At 39.0% G+C, this 27776-nt stretch overlaps 1 long non-coding RNA gene across 1 annotated transcript in view; it reads left to right on the forward strand.

Annotated features, from left to right (window-relative positions):
- LOC141575272 (uncharacterized) overlaps positions 1 to 27776 on the forward strand; it is a 244394-nt gene that overhangs the window by 193593 nt on the left and 23025 nt on the right. The window lies entirely within an intron of this gene.

Below are 27776 nucleotides of genomic sequence, written 5' to 3' on the forward strand. Positions count from 1 at the left end.
AAACATTATTTCTTGGCAAAATGTTTAAGTAGGTGTACCTTGTCTTTGGTTCTTCTGATTTTACTTTTCTGGAAAACTTAACCACACTTTTGCCCATTCTCCATAATTCTCCTTACAAAGATCTCCTCTTTGGAAAGTTTCTGATAAAACATTCTCTTGTTTAAGAGGTGAATGGCTAGTAAAGGTTGTTTCTCTTTACTTGTATTTGCATTTTAACTGAGTTTGGAGTCCAAAGTTCAACTCTTGAATAATGTGATTTCAGATAGTCAAACAATGGCAGAAGGACATTATGGTTTTAGATCTCATGTTCTAAATCCATCTGAATAATCCAGTTTAAATCATTTTATTAGCGGAGAGTGTAGAACACAGTAGAGTCTTTCAGGTACTCTGCTCTGTAACAAGTGGCCAGAAGCAAGGCCACACTGAGATGGGCCTCAAATGGGTCACAAGGTACCAGGTAGCATGCTTCCCAGAAACTCAGAATGGAGGGAGAAGTGTCTCTCTTCCTGATCCCCTGGCTCCATGCAATCCTCAGAAGACTTCTTCCAAAAGTTTATGCTACCTGCATCTGATTTGTAGTGAAAGAAATATTAGACCCACTACATTAGCATTCCCAACCAAGCCAATCTAGAAAAAGCCTTTTAAGTCCCCCAAATTTATCCCTAGACAGGACCAACCTTGCTTGGGCCTGTTTTGAACTCTGCAAATCAAGAAAGAACTCTAATGGAAAAATCCTGCTTCTCAGGATCAAAGCACTGGATAAAGGAACATTCATTTCAGAATCAAAACCCATAGATCTCAATCAGTGAAGGATCTTACACTTTCTCATCTTAGACTTGTGAAATGATTCTTTTCCTGTTTCTTCCAGATTTGGTTCTCAGTCTTACCATGGCACACACGTGTAGTGTTAATACAGGTGACTTGTTTTAGCACCTTGACTAGTATGGAGAACAATAATATGGAGGAGAGCTTTAAAAAATATGGCTTATATTTTAACCTGTATCTGCAGATGAACATATGCTCTCTTGGGACTTTGTGACACCTCAGATAGCCTGCAGGGACTGGGCTCTGATGCAAGTGGATTATTTTCTTTGTATATCCAACTCTCCTCATCAATATCTAAGCCCCCAGTTTCTGAAGAGATGAGATTGTACCATCATTCAGAATAAAAGTCACCTACCCAAACATTGTGGCCCCATCTTGAAAATGATGTGTCTTTATCTCCCTCTGAGCTTCTCTGACTATCTTGGTTTGTGGAAAGAAAGTTGTACATGGATGGAGAGGGAGTGGGGCGAAGATGTCTAGATCAGGAGAAGATACAAGGTTTCATGGGGTTCCCAGGGCTCCACCTGCCCTCTTCCCCTTCTTCCTTGTGGTGGGCAATATATAGAGGCCCCTCCACGATGTTTACATCCTAATCCATGGAATCTGTGGATTTTCCACCTTATATGACAAACAGGACTTTGCAGATGTGATTAAGGTTAAAATCCTTGAGATGGGGAGGTTATCCTGGATTGTCTGGATGGGTCCAATCTAATCACACAGATCTTTAAAAATGGATAAGGAATTCAGAAGGGTGGGTCAGGAGATGAGATGTGAGAAGGACTTGATCAGCCATTGCTGGCTTTGAAGATGGAGGAGGTGGGCTGTGAACCAAGAAATTGCAGGTGGCTTCTAGAAGCTGTGACCAGCTTTCAGTACACAACCAGCAAGAAACTGGGGACCTTGGTTCTATAATTGAAATGAACTGAATTCTTTCAATAAGTTGAGTGAGCAGGAAGTGGATTTTCCTCTGGAGAGAAATACAGTCTGTAGGTAACCTTGATTTTAGTCTAGTGAGACCCTACTAGACTTCAGACTTACATAACTGTAGGATAATAAATTTGTGTCTATTTTAGCCTCTAAACTTGTGATAATTTGTTCAAGTAGTGATAGAAAATTGATTCATCATTTATTCTCTCTGTCCTTTTTATGATCATTCCCATTTGCCTCTCCTGGATTATTTTTCTGACCTGTCAAACATTATTTAAGATTAAAAATAATAATGACAGATTTTAATCAGTGCTTAAAATGTGCCAGGCATTATGATAAATATGTCACCTGCATTATTCTGTCTAATTTTCACAATAGTATTTGAAATAAGTACTTTTATTTTCCCCAGTTTACAGAACCAAGGCTTGGAAAGTTTACTAGCCCAATGTCATGCTGCATTTAATTAAGTGATATGACCTATGTATCAACTGAGAATGCCTTACCCTTATGATCCAAGTAAAAATGGCTGGAATGCTGACTGTTTCTCAGCCTATGAAAATCTAAAGCCCCTCCCAGAAATTTGGTCAAGTAGGACTCTGACATGCTTTTTGATAACTAATGTAACACATAAGAAATTTGAGAATTGTGAGGTTTAACTACTTCCTCCTGAAACTTACCATAGAATATAGATGAAAGCACTCTAAAGTCTCACTCCAAATTCTGGCACAAATACAAACATTTATTAAACAAACATTCATTAGCATGTAGGGCCAACACAGTTTATAAACCTATAATTTTCAAGATTTTGTCCTTTAGGTGCTCCAACCTCACCTCGTACAAAAGTTTCACTCAAGTAGATGTAAGTACATTCCAGAGAAAGACTGTTACCCTTAGAGGTGGCACAGGCAACTATCAACCCTCCTAAACTAATGTGGAACACAGGACTTCTGGATGCTGTGTTGGTTTATTTTATGTGTCAACCTGACTGGGCCAAGAGGGGCCCACCTGCTTGGTCAAACATTATTCTGGGTGTTTCAGTGAGTGTGTTTTTAGATAAGATTAACATTTAAATTAACATTTATTTAGGTAGACTTAGTAAGGAAGATTCCCCTCCCAATATGAGGTCATCATCCAAACATTTGAAGGCCTAAATAGGTTGACCCTCCCCTGAGTAAGAAAGAATTCTTCCAGCCTGATCACCTTTAAAACTGAAATCATTTTTCCCCCCGTGGACTAGAATGGAAACATTGACTTTTCCTGTGTCTTGAGCCTGCTGGCCTTTGGACTGGAACTATTACCACTGGTCTCCAGGGCCTCTAACTTGCTGACTCACCTAGCAGATCTGGGGACTTGCCAGCCTCCACAATTGAATGAGCCTATTCCTTATAATAAATTTCTTTACAGACAGACACACACACAGACAGCCTATTAGTTTTGTTTCTTTGGAGAACCCTGATGGATATGAATGCCATCCATAAGGGTGCAGGGTATGACCCTCGCCAAAGGCTTATATCTTGTTGTATTAGTTTCAAAGTAATAAAATACCACAAATTGGGTGTCTTAAATTAACAAAAAATTTATTTTCCCATAGTTCTGGAGACTAGAAGTCCAAAAATCAAAATGTCACCAAGGCCATGCTGTCTGTGAGACCCTGGGTAGAATCCTTCCTTGCCTCTTCCTGGCATCCAGTGGTGGTCTTCCACCCTTGGCATTCCTTGCTTGGAGCTATGTAATTCCAATCTCTGCCTCTGTCTCCACATGGCAGTCTTCCTGTGTATCTCTCTCTCCTCCTTTTATAAGGACACCAGTCATTTTGGAAATGATTCACCCTAGTCCAGCATGACTTTATCTTAGGTAATTACATCTGCAGCAACCCTATTTCCAAATAAGGCCACATACTCAGGTACTAGGTGGTTAAGAATTCAGTGTATCTTTCTAGGGGACACAATTCAACCCATGATACTTGTTTATGCAATATTTCAACCAACCCACATACAATGAGACCTTTTAATTTCAGCAATAAAATCCATTTTCAAAAATACATCACGCTAATTAAGCCTTTAATTTCACCAAAGAAAATCCATTTTTGATGTGTTAATTATCAATGTCATGCTAAAAAGTCTTCGGTGTTGATGGAGATATGGAGAGCTGTAGGAGCAAGCTAGCTGACCACCCCTTCATTGTGCAATATTAGGTCAATAGTCTGCCTCTAGAGTTGACACTGAAAGTAACTGACATGTATACAATATCAGAGAGTCTATGCTAGAGAAGTTTAAAATAAATCACAGACATTCTAACGTGTTCTGCCTTCGTTGCCCTATATCAACTCGGCTGCGCACACATATTTCTCTATTAAGAATTTCACTCCCAGATAACATGTCTTGCATTTGGTCAGCTTTAGGCTGGTTCTTCCTATTTTTACTTACTCTTTCTACTAGGAAAGAAACAAATTCTTCTCCTTTCCCCCTGCTTCTGGTGTTTTTGAGTGTGCTCTTAGGATCTGACTCTTTCTTCCCTAGCACTTCTCAAAGCATGTCCCTTGCAAACAAATCCCTTTTCTTGTAAGAAGAATCCTCATAACTCCATTTGTTCTTCCTTTCCACATGAGCATTTTATTAACACAGGTCACTCTGCCTTGATAGCCTGAGCTTTCAGACATGATATCACACTGGATTAGATATATTATACTATTTAACACAAGAACAGGACAGCTGTAAAAGAAGTACAGGACAGCATGCGACTGCTCATAAGACTTGGGATATTTAGTTAAAACTTGATTACAATGATTAATTTAAGAGCAGTTATACTACTGGGTTTTAGAGAAGTGAAATACAAATAAAATAATTTTGGAAAAATCCTTGATTTTGTATTTAAATGGAGTGGTAGAAATATGTATATTTGAAATAACTTCAGTACAGTTTCAAGCAGGATGTCAACAAATAGAATTTAAGGAAATTCTAATTATTTTTCTTTGAGCAGATGTGAAATTTTGCATAAACCTCTTTATTTCACTTGCTTCCTTCCTCTGATGTTGGTAAATGGTCTCTTCTCCATAACTAGTATGAGTATAGAGGTCCTATAACTACACCTCTATCTCTATCTGTATCTGTGTCTATGTGAGAGAGAGACAAATGTTTGCAGATAGACTTGTTTTTATAAACTATGTGCTGTTGCTCAGATTATTCCCACTTCATGGCTCCCACATATTTCTTATTAGATTCTAAGTGAGGTTGTATGTACTTATGATGAGACCCAATATGCAATGACTATTCGCCACTCAAGCAGAAATTTTTGTATACCTTTCAAAATCATCAGTGGTAGTCGTTGGTCTACCACTCAAAAACTGTGTACTTTTCACTCAAGTTGCTAGATCCATAGGGATCCCAACCATCATTAATTTTGAGAATGGAAAATTCAAGACTGTGGTAAAAAGTGAGATGACACTTCAAGTTTGTCTGCCCGTTAGATGGCTTTGTGCCTGAAGTATGGTTAAAAAAGAATGTGTCTCTGGAATGTCTCTGCAGAGACCATTGTACAGTAGGAGAAGCAAATTCAAGTGCCATCAGGGGCCAAGCAGCGCAGCATGATGGAAATGGACTAGATGAGGGCCCTGGTAAACTCAGAGATGTATGATCCTCTCAAAACCAGCAATCGTCTCTCATCTCTACCCAATTGTTGCCAATGGCTTTAAGCACCCAAAGTTGCCGCTTAACCTAGTATTTTTAAAGCAAAGCTAGAAATCTGTACATTTTGGATAAAATTTACAGGTATTACATTATTGGTTCAACTTCCTTGAAAAATAAAAACCATCTGTGTGTGATTTTGGTCCATTTGTTGTGAAAAATCACCAGGTTGCAACTGGTATTCTACACTGATCATTAAAAAAAAAAAAAAAAAAAAAAAAAAAAAGTCCGCAATCGATGCTGTAGCCATCCTCTTTGGTTGGCAAAGAAATCTGTTAACAGTTTAATTTAGAATTTCTTAAATGTATTTCAACAAAAATATGTTTCTTTGTTGAGGAGAGTGTATGAGGACATGATATCCATAGCTTTGTTTTTAGCTAGTTGGTATTCTGCATTTAGAGATTCCCTGGAAGCAGAGAGCCTTTACATGATCTCTGCCTTCATGTTTCTATGGTTCTTTCCATGAAGAAATAAGACAAAGACTCAGTGCTCTATGTTAAACTCTTTCTGAGTTAATGGTACCAGTAGCTTTTAAAATAGCACTTTTTTTTTTCTCAGTGGAAGGAATAAGTGCACCTTCATAACTTTCTTTCTTGAAATTTAAAAGAACCAGTAACAGACTTGGGTTAAAGGCAATGGAGAGTGACTACTTAATAGGCATGGGGATTCTTTTCCCAAGTGATTAAAATGTTCTAGAACTAGGTAGAGGGGATGGTTGCACAACCTTGTAAATGCACTGGAAGTCACTGAATTATACATTTTGAGATGGTTTAACTAGAGAATTTTGTTACATTAATTTTGCCTCAATTTAACGAAAAAAGCCATTTCCATAGGGCAAAGATGCATCTTTACCATTAGAGGGGCATGCAGTATCAGATAAGGGTGCCATGTTTGGTTTGGTTTTGTTTATTGAATAGATGGCTCCATTTCTCAAGCTCTTCTTATGTGATTTTTAACCTCTCTGATATTCAATCTTAATTTTTCTGGCTGATATTTAAATATTTTTACCTATGTTTATAGATGCTATGGACTGAATTATGATCCCCTCTTCTCCCCAGATTCAGATGTTGAAGCCTTAACCCCTAGTGTGACTGTATTTGGAGATAGGACTTTTAGCAGGTAATTAAGGTTAAATGAGGTCATAAGGATGGTGTTCTAATCCAATAGGGCTGGTGGCCTTGTAAGAAGAAAAAGCTCTCTGTCTCTCTCTTTTTGTGCATGCACTGAGAAAGGCCATGTGAATATATAGTAAGTTGGTGGTCATTTGCAAGCCAGGAAGAGAGCTCTCACCAGAACTCGACCATGTTGGTATCCTGATCTCAGACTTCCAGTCTCCAGTTTGGGAGGAAATGCATTTCTATTGTTTAAGCCACCCAGTACATGGTATTTTGTTATGGCAACAAGAACTAAGACAATAGTTTAGAGAGAATTAACCACCATTCTCTTTCTAACAACTCCTATCGGAGTGTCCACAGGGGAACCCACAATAGGGCTGCATTTCAAGGCAGTGGAGTGCATCCAAAGTTGGCAGGGAGTGGCTCCGTATCCCCTGGTGATTTTTAACGTTAGCCTTTATGCATTGTTGAACAGAACTTATGCTTTAGGTTGCAGCCACATGTATTCACATTCTTTTCTAGCGAGCAATTGTGATCAGATTTGCACTTGATGTAACCTGGGAGTAAATTTGGTAAATGATGCATGATCTAAGTGGACTTTTAAAATTATTTTCAGTGCTCTGTATCCAGCAATTAAGTCAGCTTCATCAGTATCAGTTGGGATCACTGGAGGGAGATAGGAACTCTGATGATGAAATGGCCACTGTTTTGCAAGGCCAGTATTACCCTAAGCCGTAACTGTTTACTGCTTCCAAGTCTCTTCCTTATCCTTTCAAGCTGCCTTGTATTTGTCATAGTGGCACCATGGCACCATGTGGTCTGCTGGTGCTTGCAACACTGAGAGAGACCAAGTCCCTCACTAGGACATGGTCCAGCTCCCAGTGCTGCATGCTGTCATTCACAGACTAGGGTCAAGTCCAATATGGCTCATCTCCTGGTGCCTTCAGCAGTCAAAGAGCTACAACCCTACAGTGGATTTTCAATGTTAAGGAGCAGAGATTATAGCAAGGACGTGTTTATTTGGCTAGTTTTCCATACGGATGTGCCCAACTGGAAGATTGCCAAGCATTTACTATGGCTGCATTCTTCTGTAGTGTAAGTTGTGGCATTGGTATATGTGAAAAAAAATCTTTTTGCGAATCTAGATGTTGCTAAGGAATTTGATTGTTCACATTGCATCTATCTCTCTGAATCTTATAGCTGCTTCTCCTTTCCTGGGGTGTAAAGGAGGGAACACTTGAGCACTGAGAGAACTCCAGTGGTCCTTCACACCCCTGGGAGAGAAACTTGCTCTTTCCCTTCAGAATGAAGCAGGTAGCCACACAATCTCTTTCAAAACTGTTTCCCATACATATATAGTAATAATTGATTTTTGATGTTTTGCCTAAAATGTCACTTTACCAGTTTCTATTTTGAGGATAACTGAGTGAAATTGTTAATTCTTTGCCCAGACTAGACTTTTAAAAGTATAGGATTTATATATAGTGTAATATGCTGAAAGAGTCCCTATTCAGTAATATTATATGATTAAATAAAATGGATAACCTTTTTAAATTTTATTTTTAATTAAATTTTTGATACATATTATCTTACTATGATTCTAATATCAAAAATATGAAAGAGCACACACTTAACATTCTTATTCTCCTTACTTCCTTCTCCCAGTAACTCATTTCTGCTCTCTGAGGCAACTGCATGGACTCATTTCTTTATATCCTTCCAGAAAAGTGTTTTCTCAACATTTTTTTCATCATCACTCTCTTAAAGAGCCTTTGAAGGCATTTTTTCCTGATTATTGACCCCCCCTTTAATTTTAAGACACAGGTATATTATACATCTGTTTTTATACTATAACTATGTTTTATACATAAAAACGTTAGCTAAACATACTAAATTTTACTTTTTTAACTCAATAATATCTCATGGTAATATTTTTATAATGCTATATCAGAAGTATTTCCATTGGTTTTAAATGGTACATAGTATTTAACTTTATAAATTTAAATTAATTTATTTAACTTTACTTAAATTACTTAAGATAATTTACATTAATTTATTTAATCCCAATCATGAATGTTTAGGTTATTTCCAATCTTTTCTGCTTACAAAACATGTTTCAATGATTAGGATTGTACATGTGAAATATTGAGGTCCGTGGTAGATTAAAGAATGCTATGATTTCTCTTAGAGTCCTCCTTCATGAAGTGTGGTCTGTATCTCAATCCCTTGAATCTTGGTGAACAACATGACTGCTTGAACAATTATTATAGGGGTGACATGGTATCATTTTCTGGGCTCACACCTTAAAATCTTCCTGTATCTTAGAACGCTTACTGATGCAGCTGGTTGCCATGGTGTAAGGAAGCCCAAACAGTCCCTGTGGAAAAGAACTGAGGATTCCAGATAGCAGTTCCCACCAAGTTTCCAGCTGAAAGCTAGCACCAGCTTGCTGGCCATGTGTATGAACCATCTTGGATAGGAATAACAGATGATGGAATAAGGTCTTTATGTTCTTCAACTGCTCATCACCAATTAACATTAATTATAATTGCTTCTTGAAATATTCACTTCCCATTGATTCAGTGTCACTGTAGTCTCGTAGTTTCTCATCTCTCTGGCTAGTATTTCTCAGACTCATTGTCTTATCCTCTTCCCATCAAGCTTTAGATGTTAGAATTCCTTAAGGCTTTGTCCTAGACCACATTCCCCTCCTCCTTCTCCTCCTCCTCCTCCCCTTCTTCTTCTCCTCCTCTTTCTTCTCTTTCTTCTTCTCCTCCTCCTTCTCCTTCTTCACTAAAATTATCCGCAAACTAACTCATCTGTGCCCAAATCTTCAACTATTTGGAAAGAGACTATTTCCAAATGTACACTTTTCAGCACAGATCTCTTTTCTGACTTCCAAGCCTAAGTATCCAACATCCAAATGCCCACCTCAGTCTCTCTACTTGGGTGCTTTATGGGTATCACACAGACAGTACATACAAAACTGAACTCAAATCTCCTTTCCTTCCAATGTAATCTATCTCAGTGAATGGCATTGTCCTCAAGAAGAGAGCAGAAAATCATCCTCTCTCTCATTCACTCTCCACATTTAATCTATCACCACATCACTTGGATTTTTAAACTACTCTTTCTTACATTTTATCTATCTCTACTACTATCATTCTGCACCTGCACACTGCACCACCATCACCACTTTCACCTGGACGCTACCACAGCCTTCTAACTGGTCCCCTAGAGTCCATTCTTTCCTCCCTTGAATCTGTTTTCACCTAGAAGTCAACGTGGTCTTTTACAATTGCAAATAAGATCATATTATCCCCTGATTAAAAGCTTTCAATGACTATGCTCTTAGATCAATAGCAACATATTTATTATGTCTTCTAGTGCCCTAAATAATCCAGCCTCCTGATTACCTTAGCAAAGCTACTCTGGTGTGACCTTTCTCTTTGTTGGCTGAGATGAGCTACACTGGTTTTCTCTTGATTTTTAAGTACGACGTGCTCCTATTTGACTCTCTTCCTTGTTATATATGCCACAATTATAAACAAGTAATTGTGCAATGAGTAGTTTTCTATCTGTCTTCTTTAACAGATTGTAAACCATGTTTGTCAGATTCACTGCTATGGTCCCCAAATGTAGCACAGGGCCTGATAAAAGGAATTACACTATAAAAGTTAATGAATCAATGAATAAAGTTTACCTTCTCCTGGCCTATGATTGGTAGCAGATTTATAAATGTGTGAAAAGATATAGCATGGTCCAGGTAGCCTATTTTTTCTATGATGTTAACAACTGTTTCAAAGTCCAATCATAAAATTGCAACTATCTTCCACCCTCCATTTTCCCAATATTGTTGCCTTGAGTGAAAGAACTCCACATCCTGGAGTCTTGCCTCCATAGGACTGAACCTGCCCTGGGGGCCTCACTGTGTTCTCCTTCATACCTTGGAGAGAGCTATAGCTTCCTTACTTGAATAATGAAGTAGGTACTAATAATAAGGTGCTGACACTTAGCTGGTTTCCCTGCTCTCTGACTTATGTCCTTGCAAATATTTCAGTGACAATCTGTTCTCTGCACCAGCATGTACTGTCATCTGCCAACCTACCAACTACTGGAGACATTTACATGCTTTTTGCATGGATAATTTGACTATCCTCAGGGAATTTTAATTCTTGTCCAAAATATAAACATCTCACCAAACTTATAATTTCCACATGAATTCATTGTAAATGGAGGCTTTATACGAAGAATTGTACTTAGTTGATTATTTTCTGGTATAGTAAAATTTAATGTATTTCTCTTGATAAAAATGTACATTCTTTCAAAATTATACTCATAATTTATTAAAAATAGTAAGTTTCCATAACTGTTTAGGGGAATATAAAAAATATGATAATTATGCTAAAAAGGTAAATAAGAAAATCATTACATGTAGATGTACTATTTGCACCATTTCATTCATTTCATTTTTCACTTAGTATTTGCATGGCATAATTTATATTTATTTTATATATATTTATTATATATTATGTATTTCAAGACTATAATAATTTTCTGGGCTGTGCTTCCAATTGCTAAGAAAAGTTCTTTGTGGGATATTTAGAATTTTACTGAAAAACATTATTAGCACTATCTTTAATCAATACTTATGTCATACCTACTGTATGCAACCTACTGTTATTGGCCATGTTCCTACATTTAAAACAAGATTTTCTTACACTAGTCTAAGCATTTCAATTTGTTCTCTATAGCGATATAGCAGCTGATATGTTCCCATAGATCTGAAATTTAATCATAAAATGACACAATTATGTTAGGGCTCCTGTTAATATAATGCAATATGACAGTTGATATGAGGGAGATCTATAGAAGATACAAAAGAATGGAGCCTAACTACCCTGGGGAAATCAAAGACTTCATTGAGAAGATGATGCTTGCATTGAGTCTTCTAGGTATGTGGCATCAGTTTCTCCTTGTGCTTAGCACTCCTCACCTCACCCTGCTTGTGTATCAGTAGCAACCAGAGTGACTACCACCCGTTTCTGACCCAACATCCCATGCTTTCACCCTAGGGACAAAGAACTCTGCAGCCACTGCTTAGCCCAAGCAGAAGGCAGAGAGGGAACACCACATATCTGGCTGTTCCAAAAGCAGAGCCCTAACCCACCACCATCACTTGCTACAGGAACTTTTCCTCTTCTCTGTCTCTGAAGCCTCTGAGCCCAAGGTACCTTCGATACTTTCCACTCTCAGAGCTGTTCCCTTTGAAATGCATCCTAGGCTGTGGTTTTAGTCATTATTTCTTTTTCATCTGTTTTTTTTCAGGGATTCCTCATCATTTTTTGTCTGTCTGTGTTTTCAGAATTTTAAGATTCTTTCCCGTCACTTTTAGGGATTTCGGGCAAAAGTGGACACAGTCCATCTTGATCTGAACTCCAGAGCATTCATTGTTCTTTTATGAGCAATGAACCACAAAATGATGTGTGAGGCATGTTACAAATGTTTCCCAAGTGTTTCTGAAAGACTTTTTCCTTTAATTCTTTACATGGATAAAATGTTTCTGAATACATTAAGCATTTTCATATAAATTGTCCTATTCCTTCCCAACACAACTACTTTTCACTTTGCTCTTTTAAATGATGTCTATTGTATGTTGGGTGATGAATAAGAAATGTAGTTAAAATAAGGAATACAAACCTTGTTGGATTTTGTTCTAGAAAATAGGCAAAAATGTTTTTCTTGTGTATGCAGATTGGAAGCTGAGTTTAGGACAGATTGAAGGAGAGAGAGACTGGAATCTGGAAGGATAGCTAGACGATTTCTGCAGTAATTTAAGCTCTAGACTGATGAGACCGAGGATTAAGGTGCAAAGAGAATGCACAAGAAGGTATAAATGAAAGAAATATTTCAAGGAAACTTGTGATAGGTCTTGGGGAAATGTTGGATATGAGTGATGGGAAAAGCCAATCAAAGGAGATGATGCTAAGGTTTTCAGGGTAGTCTAAAGAGACAGTGGTGTCATTTGCCGAGACAGAAAACTTCAAAGGGAGCATGTCCTGTGCCCCAGATGCACACACACTCACACTAGTGCCTTAAAATAGTTCCTATAAGCCTTGAATTCAGTGTAAGGTGATTTCATCTTGGACTGTATCCAAGAAAGTTATTCCTGGAAGTCCTCGAAGGATTTCATTACAACATCACTTTTCACTTACAACATGATTATGCAACTTGCATGTAATAGGAGAGTCATAAGTAAGGCTCCAGAGTATTTGCCTGCTCTGTAAATTAGCCCAAAGACCTGAAATCTGAAAGAAATTCTGGTGGGCCTATAAAGCCAAATTGATGAAAAGCAAGAATGCTGATAATGATGTACAACATGACCTGTGCATTGATCCTGAACTAGTTTAAGTTTATGTTCACTGCCCAAGGAACATCACCAGTCACTGTTAGTAGTAGGATGACCTGATTAAAAAAAGACTGGGCAGATAAAGTTGCCTGTGAGATGGTAGATATTTTTGGACTTCTCAGCAAGATTCCTGGAACCATTCTGTTCTCAGTATGGCCGGGCTTGACCTCCTCTTGTGGTCCCTGGAAAAATAAATAACCACCAGGAATGGTAGGATAGGAGAGCAGTGAGCCAGCAGGGGGCAAGGCTGTGCCAGGCTCCAAAGCCCCAGCAGATCTGTGAACACATTAGCATTGCCCTTCTAAGACCTGTCCTCCACGCTTCATCCCCAGGGCCTCTAAGGTGCTTGGGTTTCCTGATTTACACTAAACAGCAAGAGAAGTTGCTCTGGGACACAGGTGTTTGGCACGCTCCCTTCTTTTACTCAAATACTACCTTTTTTCCTTGGCAAAAATTGTTCATTCTGAAAGCAATTTCTTTTTTCCAAACTTGTTATCATTTCCCTCTCTGTGGGTGGATCTTTTGCTGCAGAATTTCAGTTGTGCCTCGGATTTTCTTTGGCCAGCTAGAACTAGTGTCTGTCTACCTAGTACTATGGAGTCCCTGTTTGAGTGTCTGGCAGCCAAGACAAAAATCTTTGCTAAGAGTGACTCTTTCTTCGATAAAGGCTTTCCATCTTGTGAGAGATAAAGGAACATGCAGTCTAAGCTGTAATTCAAAGTATTGGGAATGACCTCTTTAACAGCTTTTTCAGCCCCAAGAAATCACATTCTCTAAGCCAGCTCGTGATGGATGTTATCAGAGGACGTGGGCAGCAGGACCTTCCTCCGGGGCTGCAAAGTAGGAGGTAGAAGAACTTAGTCTTTTCCTGACTTCGTCATTTGTCTTTCAAGACCAGTCCTTTGGCTGGTCATCTGTAGGTGACCTTTGCTTCAGGTTTCTTGGGAAATGGGAATGAATATGGAAGTTTTCATGAGAATCACTGTAACTTAAAAATGTTCCATGTACTTTTGTTGGTGTTGGAAGCTCTAGAAGTACACATCTTAAGTGTAAATGTAAAATTACATGGGCATTTTGCAGTAACGATGGGGGTAACTTGTTCACGAGTGACAAGATTGAGTTCTAGTCTTTTAACTATGTTTGGTCTTGGCTAAGTTATTTATTTAGTCTCTTTGAGCTTCATTTTCCTCGTATATAAAATGAATGATCCTGATCTTATGATTTCCAAAGCCTCTACTAGCTCCTGCATTCTTATGAACCTTTGCTAAAACTTTTTATCTAGAATCCTTCATGAGAGTTACCCTACACCTCCCCCCTGAAAAAAACTGGTCATAGCTGCACCTGGGACATAAGAGATTGGGCCAGGTGATCTCGACCTGGTGGGAAAAACCTGGGATGTGGAAAATCCAGATCATGTAGGTAGAGAAATATAAAGCAAAATAAAATAGAAAGGAACCTTATTCTGAAGGGGTGGGAGATGGGGTGGTACAGAAGCAAGAACTGTGGACCTCCAGTCAGTGGTTTTTAAATCAGCCTGCATCAGAATCACCTGGAGGGTTGTTGAAACACGGATTGCTGGCCCAACCTCCAGTGTTTCTGATTCAGTAGGTCTGCTGTAACACCCCAAAATTTGAATTCTAACAAATTCCCAGTGATGCTGAAGCCGCTGTTTCCAGAGACCTCCTTTGAGAGCCACTGCTATAATTTTCTTTTAGGTGCTGTAGCCCACAGGAGAGTGTTTTAGCTCTAAAGTAGATTCAGATAGCAGAGGATTGAATGGGCTGTTTTTTTCACATCTTTTATAGTTGATTCCAGGCTTGGTATTGGAAGGGACTGCCATCTGGGACAGTGGCAACCATCACTTCCTGTTGCTTTATGTGCTGCAGGAAGGTGGGCAGCTACACATTTCCTCTCTGCTGCCACACAGAGGACAGTGAAAAATAGCACATGGGTTCATTTATTTTTCCATTCAACAAACATTTTATTGAGTTCTTACTATGTTCCATTCACTTTGTTAGAAGCTGTGGATCTAGTGATGAAGAAGAAAAACAAAAATCTGTCTATTCATGAAGTTTATATTCCAGTTCCAGGGTGTAGTGAAGAGAACTCAATGCAAGGAATTCCCTTTGTCCCAAGGAAGACAGTTTAGTCATCAGATATTTCAAAGCTCACCTGCCCTCACCTAGCACCCCGATACACAGGTGAAGCTAAGTGACAATAATATACGGTCCACACATTTAAGAGGCGTAAGGTTTAGTGGGCTGTTAAGACCAAAGCACATGCAGCTACTAGAGTTTGGGTCAGGGAGTATTTATTCAGAATGCTCCATTTTTCATTAAATGCTAAGTTATATGATACTAATTTTAAGGTCAGTAGTTCAGAGGGGAGAACCACCATGTAGGGTGAAGAACCATCAATTTGACTTTTAGATTCTGCTCTCATTATCTATAATGAATACCATGTGCTTAAGGTGAAGCCAGTACCACAGCACAGCACCACACAGCTTTGCACTGCATGGCCCCAGTGTCAGGCCTAGTTCCTGCCCAGATAAACTCCTGGATGTGGTGACCTCCATGTCCCACGATGTAGGGGTGACAGGCACTCAGTCATGTTTATCTAAAGACTCCCACAATTACTCTTGGCTCTCCCAACCCTGCTTTCCAGGGAAATATGCAGGGTAACTTCCACTTGGAAATCCAGCACATGCGCTTTGAATTCAGCGGAAATTTCCTATTGCAGCTGTGTTTTGTCATCATGTAGCTATATTTAACTAGCATGCTTCTATAAACAGAAAAAGGGAGGTAAAATTTACAAAGAGACTAAATTAAAACATATGGATACAAAAGCAACTTAAAATTAAGAAATACCAAAGTTGGTATCAAACTAGCAAAAACAGTCTAATACACAGTAGACAAAAACTGTATGTTGAAAGCATGAATAATTAGTTGATGAACCAATCACTCCACCATATTGTCTCTTTTTGTCAGAGGGAAGCTGAAAAGTAGACAAAGACTTAAGTCTAAATGTTCTTTCAATAACTGGTACAAATCATCAAATCCATTTCATTTTTGTCATTTTGATGCCTTAAAATGGATAAATTTGAATGCCTTGTAATCAACTTGGTGATTATTAGGTACCGATGGGCACTGGCAGGTGGTTAGGTAGTTGAGGTAAGGGTCAGTTGTATTCCTTTTGGTAAAGGCAGTGTGGAGAGCAGTTAAGAACTTGGCTCTGAAATGCAAATCAAAACTACAATGAGGTATCACCTCACACCAGTCAGAATGGCCATCATTCAAAAATCCACAAATGACAAATGCTGCAGAGGCTGTGGAGAAAGGGAAACTCTCCTACACTGCTGGTGGGAATGCAGTTTGGTACAGCCACTGTGGAAAACAGTATGGAGATTCCTCAAAAGACTAGGAATAGACTTACCATATGACCCAGGAATCCTGCTCCTGGGCATCTATCCAGAAGGAACCCTACTTCAAAATGATACCTGCACCCCAGTGTTCACAGCAGCACTATTTACAATAGCCAAGCCATGGAAACAGCCTAAATGTCTCTCAACAGATGACTGGATAAAGAAGAGGTGGTATATTTATACAATGGAATACTATTCAGCCATAAAAACCGACAGCATAATGCCATTTGCAGCAACATGGATGCTCCTGGAGAATGTCATTCTAAGTGAAGTAAGCCAGAAAGAGAAAGAAAAACACCATATGAGATCGCTCATATGTGGAATCTAAAAAAAAAAAAAGGAATATAAATACAAAACAGAAACAGACTCATAGACATAGAATACAAACTTGTGGTTGCCAAGGGGGCGAAGGGTGGGAAGGAATAGACTGGGATTTCAAAATTGTTGAATAGATAAACAAGATTATACTGTATAGCACAGGGAAAAATATACAAGATCTTGTGGTAGCTCACATTATATATATATATATGAAATATATATGTTCATGTATAGCTGAAAAATTGTGCTCTACCCTGAAATTTGACACGACATTGTAAAATGACTATAACTCAATAAAAAAAAGTTTAAAAAAATAATTAAGAATAAAAAAAAGAGCTTGGCTCTGGAATTCAGACTACGATTGTTGAAAGTCCCAGCTTTTGTTCTTAATCATCACCTCCCGTATTGCTTCAAACACAGTCCTTTATACAGAAGACCAAAGTCCAAGGCAACTGTCTGAGAAAGAATTCATGCCTTAGGAGCCTCAACATAAAAATGTGAGTTTGCTTGTTTAGTCGGCTTACTACATAGTGGAAAGGGCATTGGGCTGCAAAATAGGACTCATGGGGCTGACTGTAGCTCTGATACCCCTGTGTGAACTTAACTCTCTGGGCATCAGTATCCTTTTCTGTAGAGATTTGGGAAAAAGAAAAAAAAAAACCTATGTTCATATTTTGTATTTCCTTAAAAATAGGATGACACAGCTAGATTTTATATTCAGCAGCCCTTTGGGGGAATCATTTATGTGGGCGCACAGCATCCTAAGTGAAAACACCCCAGATCTTCCACGTTGCTTCCCCCTCCCTCCGTGTCAAGTGGACTAGCATACAGTGAGCAAGAGAAGGAGGGACAGCACAGAGCAGGGCCTCTCCAGCTGGTGCTCAGCAAATTAACCGAAACTGGTTCATCCACAGTCTTTTCTTGCCCAGGTACTCACCAATAACAGAGGGGAGTGGACAAAACAGGACTTTGTCTTTTTACAAATGTTCTTACAGCTGCAAACCATTTTCTTTCACCTTTTCCCCTCTTCTCTGAGCTGTCTCTGGTGTTCATTTTAACCTGATGCCACCTGTATGAAAGAGGAGGCAAGGACCCTGGCGATTTGTCCTCATTCTACAACCCCTAGGGATGGACTTGCATGTGGGGTCAGGGTGGTTTGTGTCTGAAGTGGTTTGCTTCTTAAATATTAATGAAATCAGCCTCCTCCAAATGTGTCCTCAGATCCCCTGAAGGTTCTTAGATGGTGCAGTTTGCATTTAGTTATTTACATTAGCAAAGACTGCTGTACAAACAGGCACTGGTGGCCTGTCAGTCAGGGCTCTGCTGGCTTCACTTCAGAGAAGGACTGAGAAGTGTGAGTTAAATGAGCCCAGCAGGCATTTAACCTCTGGGTCTGGAAAAAGCCTGACTCACGGAGTGCTTCAGGAGATGGGATGGCTGACCCATTTGGTTAAGAAGCTTGAAGCTTCTCAAAACAAAACCTAGTAATAAAAATACTGATGAATAAAGCTGATGTGGAGCAGTTACTCTGTGCCAGTAACCGTCTAGTAATCCTCAGAGCAACTTATCATATGTTTTATTCCTCTCTTAATACATGGAAACTGAGTCACAGAGAAAATACCTTAACCAATGTCCCAGAACCATGAGTGGTGGCACAGGGGTAAATGCATGCAGTCTGTTTCCAGATCCTGTGCTTTTAACCATTATTCCATATGACCCTGTGAAAAGCTCCTCCCTATAGGTGGGTCTTTGGCATAGATAGTTTCTGGAATAATTTAGTAATACTTATTAAAATAACTCAGCTAGTAACTAATTCAGCAGTTTCAATTATTAATGCCTGCCTCGGAGAAATGCACTCACTCACTCACCATGAAGCACTGGTTGTACCACTGTTTATATAAGCGACCTAAATATCCATCAGTAAATGCATGGATGAATAAACCACAGTTCTTATACTGTGTAATAACACATAGCTATTATAAAAGAATGAAGCATAAAATGGAGGGATCTTTAAGACCTGTTACTGAGTGATAAAGCAAGCTGCAGAATGAAGCAAACGGTATGACACCACGTATGTAAAAAACCAAACACAATATTGCCTATTTTCTCTGCATCTATATGGGTGTGAAAATACCTGAAAGGTTACATGCAGAATAGTAACAGTGGTTATTTCTGGGAAGGGACGGTAATGGAAATGATAATCAGAGGGGTCTGGCCTTCCATGTAAAGTGGGTTTTTCCCCCACGTTTTCTTATTCATATTCCCATTTTCATATTTTACTTACACAATTAAAAATAAATAGAAACTGACAGATAGATAAACATATAAATAAATAGATTAGTTAAAAGCATTTTTAATATAGTATTTCAGCTCTGGAAAACCCCCCAGTAGGAATTTAGAATCTCAGGCTGTTGGAGCTGGAAGGGACCCTAGAGATTTTTTAGTCTCACCTGCTCGTTTCACCACTGAAGAAAGTCAGGCTCTGGGAGATGATGTAGCCTGACTAAAGTCCCCCGACAGTCCTCATCACAGTGAGCCTGGGTTCCGAGCCTTCCAACTCATAGGCAAGACCCATACCCCGCACTGTGAGCTCAACTACCAGTGCTCCATTGGCAGGTGACCCTGCAAGGTGCTGCTTGGTAGAGCCAAGGGGGGGTTGGTCCCATGCTCAGTGAACTTGGTGTTTGTGCTCTAATAGCCCTGAGCACTGAGAGCTGCTGGGCCCCCCGAATGAAACAGCCCTTTGGCCAGATTGTTCACAGACGCTATGACAATTCTCCCACATGAATATTCATTTTGAAGGAGAGTGTTTCTATATTTGAAACTACTTTTTTCGTTGTTTGTTTTGGGTGGCCGTGTGGCTTGGATTTTTGTTTTTAATTCTTCTCTGAGAATAAAGAGAAGGAAAAATCCTACATTGCTTTCAGCTTATGCAGCCTCCCCAGAGGTGTGAGATATAAACACAGTCTGTTTCCTGTATGGGTTTCCCAAGGGCACTGAAAATGTGATGATATTTAATTGGCTGTTCCATGTCTTCAGTGCCTTGGTGAAACAGCAGATATGATCATGAAATGAGAAAGAGCATCTGTGGCTGAATCATGGAGAATGAGAGCAGATCGGGAGAAAAGAGCAGCTTTCGCAGGCAGTTCAGGCCTTGGAGAGATGATCAGAGAGAAGACGTCTATGAGGTTATATTCCCCTTTAAAAAAAAAAAAATCAGCATTTAAGAAGTCTGCTTTGGGAGGGACCACACTCTTCGTTGCTTGTTTGTACACTCTTCTCCCCATAACATGCAACCCAAGCCTAGGTATCTTGTATTTTTAAGAAAAAAAACATTGGCTGTTGTTTTCAAAGGAAAGTGATAATAATAACTAATTTACTGAGTGCTTATTTCTGTTCAAGATCTTGTTTTGTTTTGTTTTGTTTTGTTAATAAACTACTTTTTAGAGCCATTTTAGATTTACCAAAAGTTTCAGTGGAAAGTACAGATTCCTCTATTATTAACATTTTTTCATTCCTGTGGTAAATTTGTTAAAATTGATGACTCAAATTGATACATTGTTAATTAAGGTCCATAGTTTATATTAAGGCTCAGTCTTTGTGTTGTAGGGGTTTTGACAACTGTATAATGACAGGCAGCCGCTACTACAGAATCAAAAGCACAGTTTCATGCTCTGAAAGTCCCCTGTGCTCCACCTATTCATCCCCGCCTTCCCACCCGCAGATCCCAGCAACTACTGATCTATTTACTATTTCTATAGTTTTACCTTTCCCAGAATCATTAGAATTATACAGAAGACTTTTATTTTTAACATTAGGAGGGTTTTTTTTTTAAAGTAAATTCACCCTTTTTAGGTGTATAGTTCTATGAGTTTCAACAAGTGTGTGCAGTAGTATAACCACCACCACCACAATCAAGATATAGATGGTTTCCATCACCTTAAGCAGTTCTCTCATGCCCCTTTCTGTTACGTTCTTTATATGTATATGCTCTTTCAACCCTCACTGCAGACCTCTGAGACAGTGCTCTTCCTATGGTCAGGCACGGAGAGGTTTTGTGATTTGCTTAGGGGCATCTGGTTATTAAAGAGGTGGGGCCAGTATTTGAACCTTGGTGATCTGATTCCAGAGCCCATGTTTTTAATGCCTGGTTGTAATGTCTTAATGTCCTGCCTGTATACTCCAAAAACAATGAAACTGTATTGAGTCATAGAATACAGTACTCTAAAGAAGAATCTCCTAATTTACTAGTCAAGTAAATATGTCCCCCCCCAACCCTGCCCTCAATGGAAATGGCTTCTTCATGGTCCTAATGAGTGAGTGGTAGGATGGAACCGGAAGCCAGGACTCCTGACTTGAAATAAAACCTTGAGAGCATGCTTGGCTCATAATAGGCACCTTATAAATATCTCTTCATTTTAATTGAAGTTTCTTCGAACTCTAGAGGGACGGAATGACGAGTCAGGGTGACTGTACATCGAGGAAGCACTAGGATACTGCACATCTCCAGGCTCTGAGGCCATGCCAGGGTTCTCATCTGCTCCCCTGTCCTAATGTTGTGAAAAAGGCCTGACACAGTAGAAGCTGCTGGGCAGCAGCAGAACATTATGATACATTGCCCTTTGGGTCTTCAGCTTGGCAGCAAGAGATACAGAAAAAAGATTACACATGTGAAAGTAGAAAAATGATACTACATGGTTTCACCTTTCCTCCTCCCTCACCTTCCACCAACCATTTGGTGAAAAGTTTGACTGTAGATAGCCCATCCTCCAGGGTGATCTAGAGCTCCTGTCTCCTGACAGAAAGCTTGCTGGTAGATTACCTGGCCCCTCCAGTGAAGCGATCCTTAGGAAAGGCTTCATGTCTTGCAAGACATTAAGTCTTTATTATGAATGTTCAGTGAGGGGAGGAAGACCAAAGATGGTTCTAGTCTCCGAAAATATTTATGTAAGCATATAATGATGGCTTGTTGTACTACCCATTAGTATGGCTTTAACTTTTGTTTCCTTTGATTTAAGCTTTTCCTAAACCAGAGCTGAAGTAATAAAAGAGCTTTCCTTATTAAGTGATAAATGTCAAAGTTGAAGTAAATTTATTTATTTATTTATTTTAATTGAAGTATAGTTGGTTTACAATGTTGTGTCAATTTCTGGTGTACAGCTTAATAGTTCAGTCATACATACATATATTCCTTTTCATATTCTTTTTCACTATAGATTACTACAAGATATTGAATATAGTTCCCTGTGCTACACAGTATAAACTTGTCATTTATCCCTTTTATATTTAGTACTTAGTATCTGCAATTCTCGAACTCCCAATTTATCCCTTCCTACCCTCTTCTCTCCCCTGGTAACCATAAGTTTGTTCTGTTAGTCTGTTTCTGTTTTGAAAATAAGTTCATTTGTCTTTTTGTTAGATTCTACATATAAGTGATATCATATGGTATTTTTCTTTTTCTTTCTAGCTTACTTTACCTAGTATGATAATCTCCAGGTCCATTCATGTTGCTGCAAATGGCATTAGTTTATTCTCTTTTATGGCTGAGTAATATTCCATTCTATAAATATACCACAACTTCTTTATCCAGTCAGCTGTCAATAGACGTTTAGGTTGTTTCCATGTCTTGGCTATTGTAAATACTGCTGCTATGAACATAGGGTTGCATGTATCTTTTCAAATTAGAGTTCCCTCTGGATATATGCCCAGGAGGGAATTGCTGGATCATATGGTAAGTCTGTTTTTAGTTTTTTCAGGAATGTCCATACTGTTTTCCACAATGGCTGCACGAAACTACATTCCCATCAGCAGTAAAGGAGGGTTCCCTTTTTTCCACACCCTCTCCAGCATTTATCATTCATAGACTTTTGAATGATGGCCATTCTGACTGGTGTGAAGTAATACCTCATTGTAGTTTTGATTTGCATTTCTCTGATAATTAGTGATATTGAGCATTTTTTCATGTGCCTGTTGGCCATTTGTATGTCTTCATTGGAGAACTGCTTGTTTAGGTCTTCCCATTTTTGAACTGGGTTGGTTTTTTTTTTTTTTTTCTTATTAAGTTGTATGAGCTGTTTATATATTCTGGAAATTAAGCCCTTTTCAGTTTCATCTTTTGCAAATATTTTCTCCCATTCTGTAGGTTGTCTTTTTGTTTTACTTATGGTTTCCTTTGCTGTGCAAAACTTATAAGTTTAATTAGGTCCCATTTGTTTATTTTTGCTTTTATTTCTATTGCTTTAGTAGACTGCCCTAGGAGAACATTGTGGAGATTTATGTCAGAGAATGTTTTACCTACGTTTTCTTCTAAGAGATTTATATTGTCTTGTCTTATGTTTAAGTCTTTAAGCCTTTTTGAATTTATTTTTGTGTATGGTGTGAGGGAATATTCTAACTTCATTGATTTACATGCAGCTGTCCAGTTTTCCCAACATTATTTGCTGAAGAGACTGTCTTTTCTCCATTGTATATTCTTGCTTCCTTTGTCAAATTAATTGGCCAAAAGTTTGTAGTTTTATTTCTGTGCTCTCTATTCTGTTCTACTGATCCATATGTCTGTTTTTGTGCCAATACCATGCTGTTTTGATTACTCTGTAGTATTGTCTGAAGTCTGAGAGGGTTATTCCTCCAGCTTCATTCTTTTTCTTCAGTGATGCTTTGGCAATTCTGAGTCTTTTGTGACTCCATATAAACTTTAGGATTATTTGTTCTAGTTTTGTGAAAAATGTCCTGGGTAATTTGATAGGGATCCCATTAAATCTATAGATTGCTTCAGGTAGTATGGCCACTTTGACAGTATTAATTCTTCTAATTCAAGAACATGGGGTATCTTTCCATTCTTTAAGTCATCTTTAATTTCCTTAGTCAATGTTTTATGGTTCTCTGCATACAAGTCTTTCATGAAGTGAGTGAATTTATTAAGCAACAGTATTTGTCAGCTAATACTAATAGGGAGGGAATACCAAACTGGAAATGAGAGGGATTGTCATTAACAATGGATGATGTGAGAAAATGGCCAACAAACAACTAGACAGCAACCAGGTGCTCTAGTATCAGGACAATAGCAGTTTAGAGAAGCACATTCTGCTGAGGACATCAGAGTTTCTGTAGGGGCTTCATGGAGGCTGGCACATCATAAGGGATGAGCAGGATTTAAGTAAGTGGCTGAAACAGTACCTGGTGCTTAGGACTCTCTCAATAAATATTTGTTCAATTTTTAAAAAGGAAAAAAATATGTATCTAATGAGTGGAACACTATGGGCAGAAGCACAGAGATGGAACTGAGGGCAGTCAGCCTGACCAAGTTAAAAAAAGTGAAACTTAGATGGGTGGGGTAGAGCAGCTCTAAACTAGTTGCTCAGAAGGGAGATGACTTTTACTGACACCTTCTGTGCGCCACATACCACTGGACTCTTGTAATAGTCTCTGGATAAGAATTCTTACTATCTCTGTTTCATACATGTGACTATTTAATCTTTGAGCAGTAAAGGAATTTGCTCAAGGTCACACACTCGGTGATCAGATGATTAGTATTTCATCCCCTGTTCTGTCAGACTCTAAAGCTCTGGTTCTTTCTACTTTGTCGCATTCTTTTTTAGGGGATGGATTTGGAACTAATGTGATAAAGCCTAATTACCTCTATTCTCAATCCTTAAGGAGAGAAAGGGAAAAGTAGTGATTTAGGAAATTGTTCACCTGAGTACATCCTCAAGACAGAGTATTAAAAAAATGAGAATGGACATTGGGGGCCCAGCTAAAAAGGCTGAGTCGAATAGTGGCAGCAGTGATGGGAAAGATAAATATAGAAGTTGAGATAAACAGAAGCAACACGGCTTAGGGACAGGTTAGACACAAAGGATGAAGGCTAGGGGGAGCAGTTCAAGTGAATCATAAGATCTGGGGGCTGACAGACTAGAAAAAAATGATACTGCCTTGGAACAAAAAGATAGTTCTGGGAAATAGAATCATGTGGGTGAGACAAAGATGACAAGCTCAGTTTGGGACATGTTGATCTGGAAATGATAACTGGACATATAAATGAAAACAGCATCTGAAAATGAGAGTTAGACAAAGATCAGCCTCACATATAAAATTGGAAGCCTTCTGCATTGAATAATGTCATGACTCCATCAATGGAGGAAATGTAGAGAAAAAAAACCACTAATTCCCACAATAGCAAATAGACAAAAGACAAAGACAATCCAGGAAAGCTGCTACATAGGGAGTAGTTGGAGAAGTGGAAGGAGAACAGAGATGATAGACAGATGGACAGACAGGTAAAGAATTTGTCATGCAGAAGAGACAGTGGACAGTGTATGGGAAAAATAACTAGCTTCCTACTCTGTCAAATGATGTAAAGCAGTGTATTAGTTAGAATACTGGCTGAGATTCTGTAACTGAGAAATCAAAATGGCAGCATGAAATGGTTCAGGGGTGGTCTGTTGATTCCACAATCTTCTCAAGATCCTTCTACTTTATTGCTCTGCCCCCTTAACACTGGGTGCAGTGGGCTGAATGTTTGTATCCCCCAAATTTATGTGTTGAACTCTTAACCCCCAATGTGATGGTACTAGGAGGTGGGGACTTTGGGAAGTGATGAGGCAATAGGAAATTATGGATTGATGCTCTTGTAAGAGGGACTCCAGATAGCTCTCTCTTCCTTCTTCCACCATGTGAGGGCACAACAGGAGGGTGGCAGTCTGCAGCCTGAAGAGGGCTCTTACCAGATCCTGACCATGATGGCATCCTGATTTCAGGTTTCAGCCTCCAGAACTGTGAGAAATAAATTTCTATTGTTTATAAGCTACCTAGTCTATGATACTTTGTTATATCAGCCTGAACTGACTGAGACACTGGGCTTTCTTCTCATGGTTTAGATTAGTTCCTCCACTTGTTGCCATCACGTGTGTATTCAAGCCTGCAGAAAGGAGGAAAAGGGCAACAGGAAAGGCCTACCTTGGAAGTTGTACACATCAATTTAGATTCCATGGCCATACTTGGTTACAAGAGAATCTAGGAAATGTAACTCTATATCTGGGCAGTCACGTGCCCAGCTAAATCTTAACTTCTTATTGTGTAATAAGGGAAGCATGGATATTGGGGGACCACTAGCCATCTTTGTCATGAATGGAAAGGATAATGATAATTCAGAAAAAAAAAATTGAACTTGACAAACAGTTGGCTCCTACAAACGCCTGCTTAACTTTTCTTCCTGCCTCCATTCTTGACGTTGTCCAATCCATTGTCCGTGAGGCCATTAGAAGTAATTTTCCCAAGTGTCACTCCTCTGCTTAAACACTTCATTGCCACCTTAGTACTTTTAGGATAAAGTCTAAAACTCTAAGCATAGCTAGGCTCTTGTGATTAGAACTCTAACTGCCTTTGAAGACTCACCTCTCTGTACTCCTCTCCTTTGCACAGCCTGTTACACCCTACATTCCTCCCTCCTTCAGTTTCTCCCATTGACTGAAATGCAGCATTAATCTCCCCTCCATCTGAGGCCTTGACTCTCTTGGTGCCCTCTTCTAAGGATGCTTTTCCCCAGTTTGCTTGGATTCTTCCTATTTTCCTTCAGGCGAGATACCATGTCCATCGGGCCGCTTTCATTGAGCTGCCAGGACAGAAAGCCTTATGTCTGTGCTCCAGAAGTACCTGGAGTGTCACATGTACCACTTATCCCAATCTGCCTTGTAATGTTTGCCCCTTGCACAAATCTGTGCACCCAGAGGTTAACAGAAGGCCCAGTACAGAGTAGGAGGCCCAAAAGTATTGCATGAAAGAAAGGCACAACTCTTATGAGAGAAAAACTTAAGAATTATTATTTATTGAAGCAGGTGAAGACACTTTGGATTTCCTGCCCCACTTATGGTTGTTTCTTAGGCTCATACCCCTCTGCTACATAATGAGGAATTTGTTAATATGCTGACAAATGACAAAGGAAATGAATCACTTTGACAGGAAACATTAGAATGTAGCATTTATCTTGCAGCCTGAAACTTGTTGGATGTCATGATTCCATGTCTTAGAGTTAGTTGGATTGTTTTTGGCAATCCCCATTTCAAGGGAGGGAGAATTGCCTATTGTAAAGGAAACATCGACAACCCACTGTTTAGCAGAGCTGTAAGAGCATATTTGCTTATTACCATGGCAACCTCCAGCCCAACACTGCACATTAGTGTACTTGTCTAGACAGCACCAAATTCATCAGCACTTCCTCTTTTGTGTGCCTGATTTTAAACAGGCAGGTGTAAATTCAAGGTGCTACTGGGAGAAAAAAAAAAGATTTTTCTTTCCGTGTGGGCAAAGGAGAGTGTTGAGGGCATTCTGTGAGCATCTAAATGGCTAGCATTGAAATCTGTACTAATTTGAAAGCTCTAGTTAGTCTGTGTTTTTCTTTTTTAATAAAACCTTACTAGAAATAAAAAACTAGAAATATATCCATATGGCCTGCCAACTGTGTCTAAAAATAGTTTATGTGAAAGAAAGAGCTTACTAACTTTTAAATTTATGGCAAACTGAGAATCAAAAATGTCTTTTAATTACATTTTTCTTCTTGTCATCAGTATTTGGACACAAGACACCCAAAGCCATAAACCAGATGTTTATTGACTTAGGGTATTTGTAGTTTTCCCTTTGAGGGAGGAATATGAGGAGGACCCAACCCTCTGGACCCAGTCCCTGGAGCCTTGCTGAATCTTAGGGTCTGGCATTCCTCAGGCAGAGCCCTTCCTAAGACTTGCTTGGTCTTAAATCTCTAGCAGTGCTGAAAAATCCCCCAGCAAGTGTCCTCTGGGAATATTTTGAAATGGAGGAGCTAGAAAAGAACACATATATATCTACCCTCAGAGTCGATGCAACCAGTGGTTTTGACCTAGCTTATGGATATGAAGAGAAACTTTGAATTCTGTTTGTATGTAGTTAACTATATGAGTGGTAACTCTGTATGCAATTTATTCTAATTTGATAGTAAGTAACTGGGGTTAGTTGGCCCAGGACATTTGGTCCAGGCCTCACATTCACAAAGGGCAACAAATTTAGAAATCTGACCTTGTTTCTAAATAAGCATATACAAAAAGTCA

Source organism: Camelus bactrianus, chromosome 3 (assembly GCF_048773025.1).
Source record: "Camelus bactrianus isolate YW-2024 breed Bactrian camel chromosome 3, ASM4877302v1, whole genome shotgun sequence".
Classification (NCBI taxonomy): Eukaryota; Metazoa; Chordata; class Mammalia; order Artiodactyla; family Camelidae; genus Camelus; species Camelus bactrianus.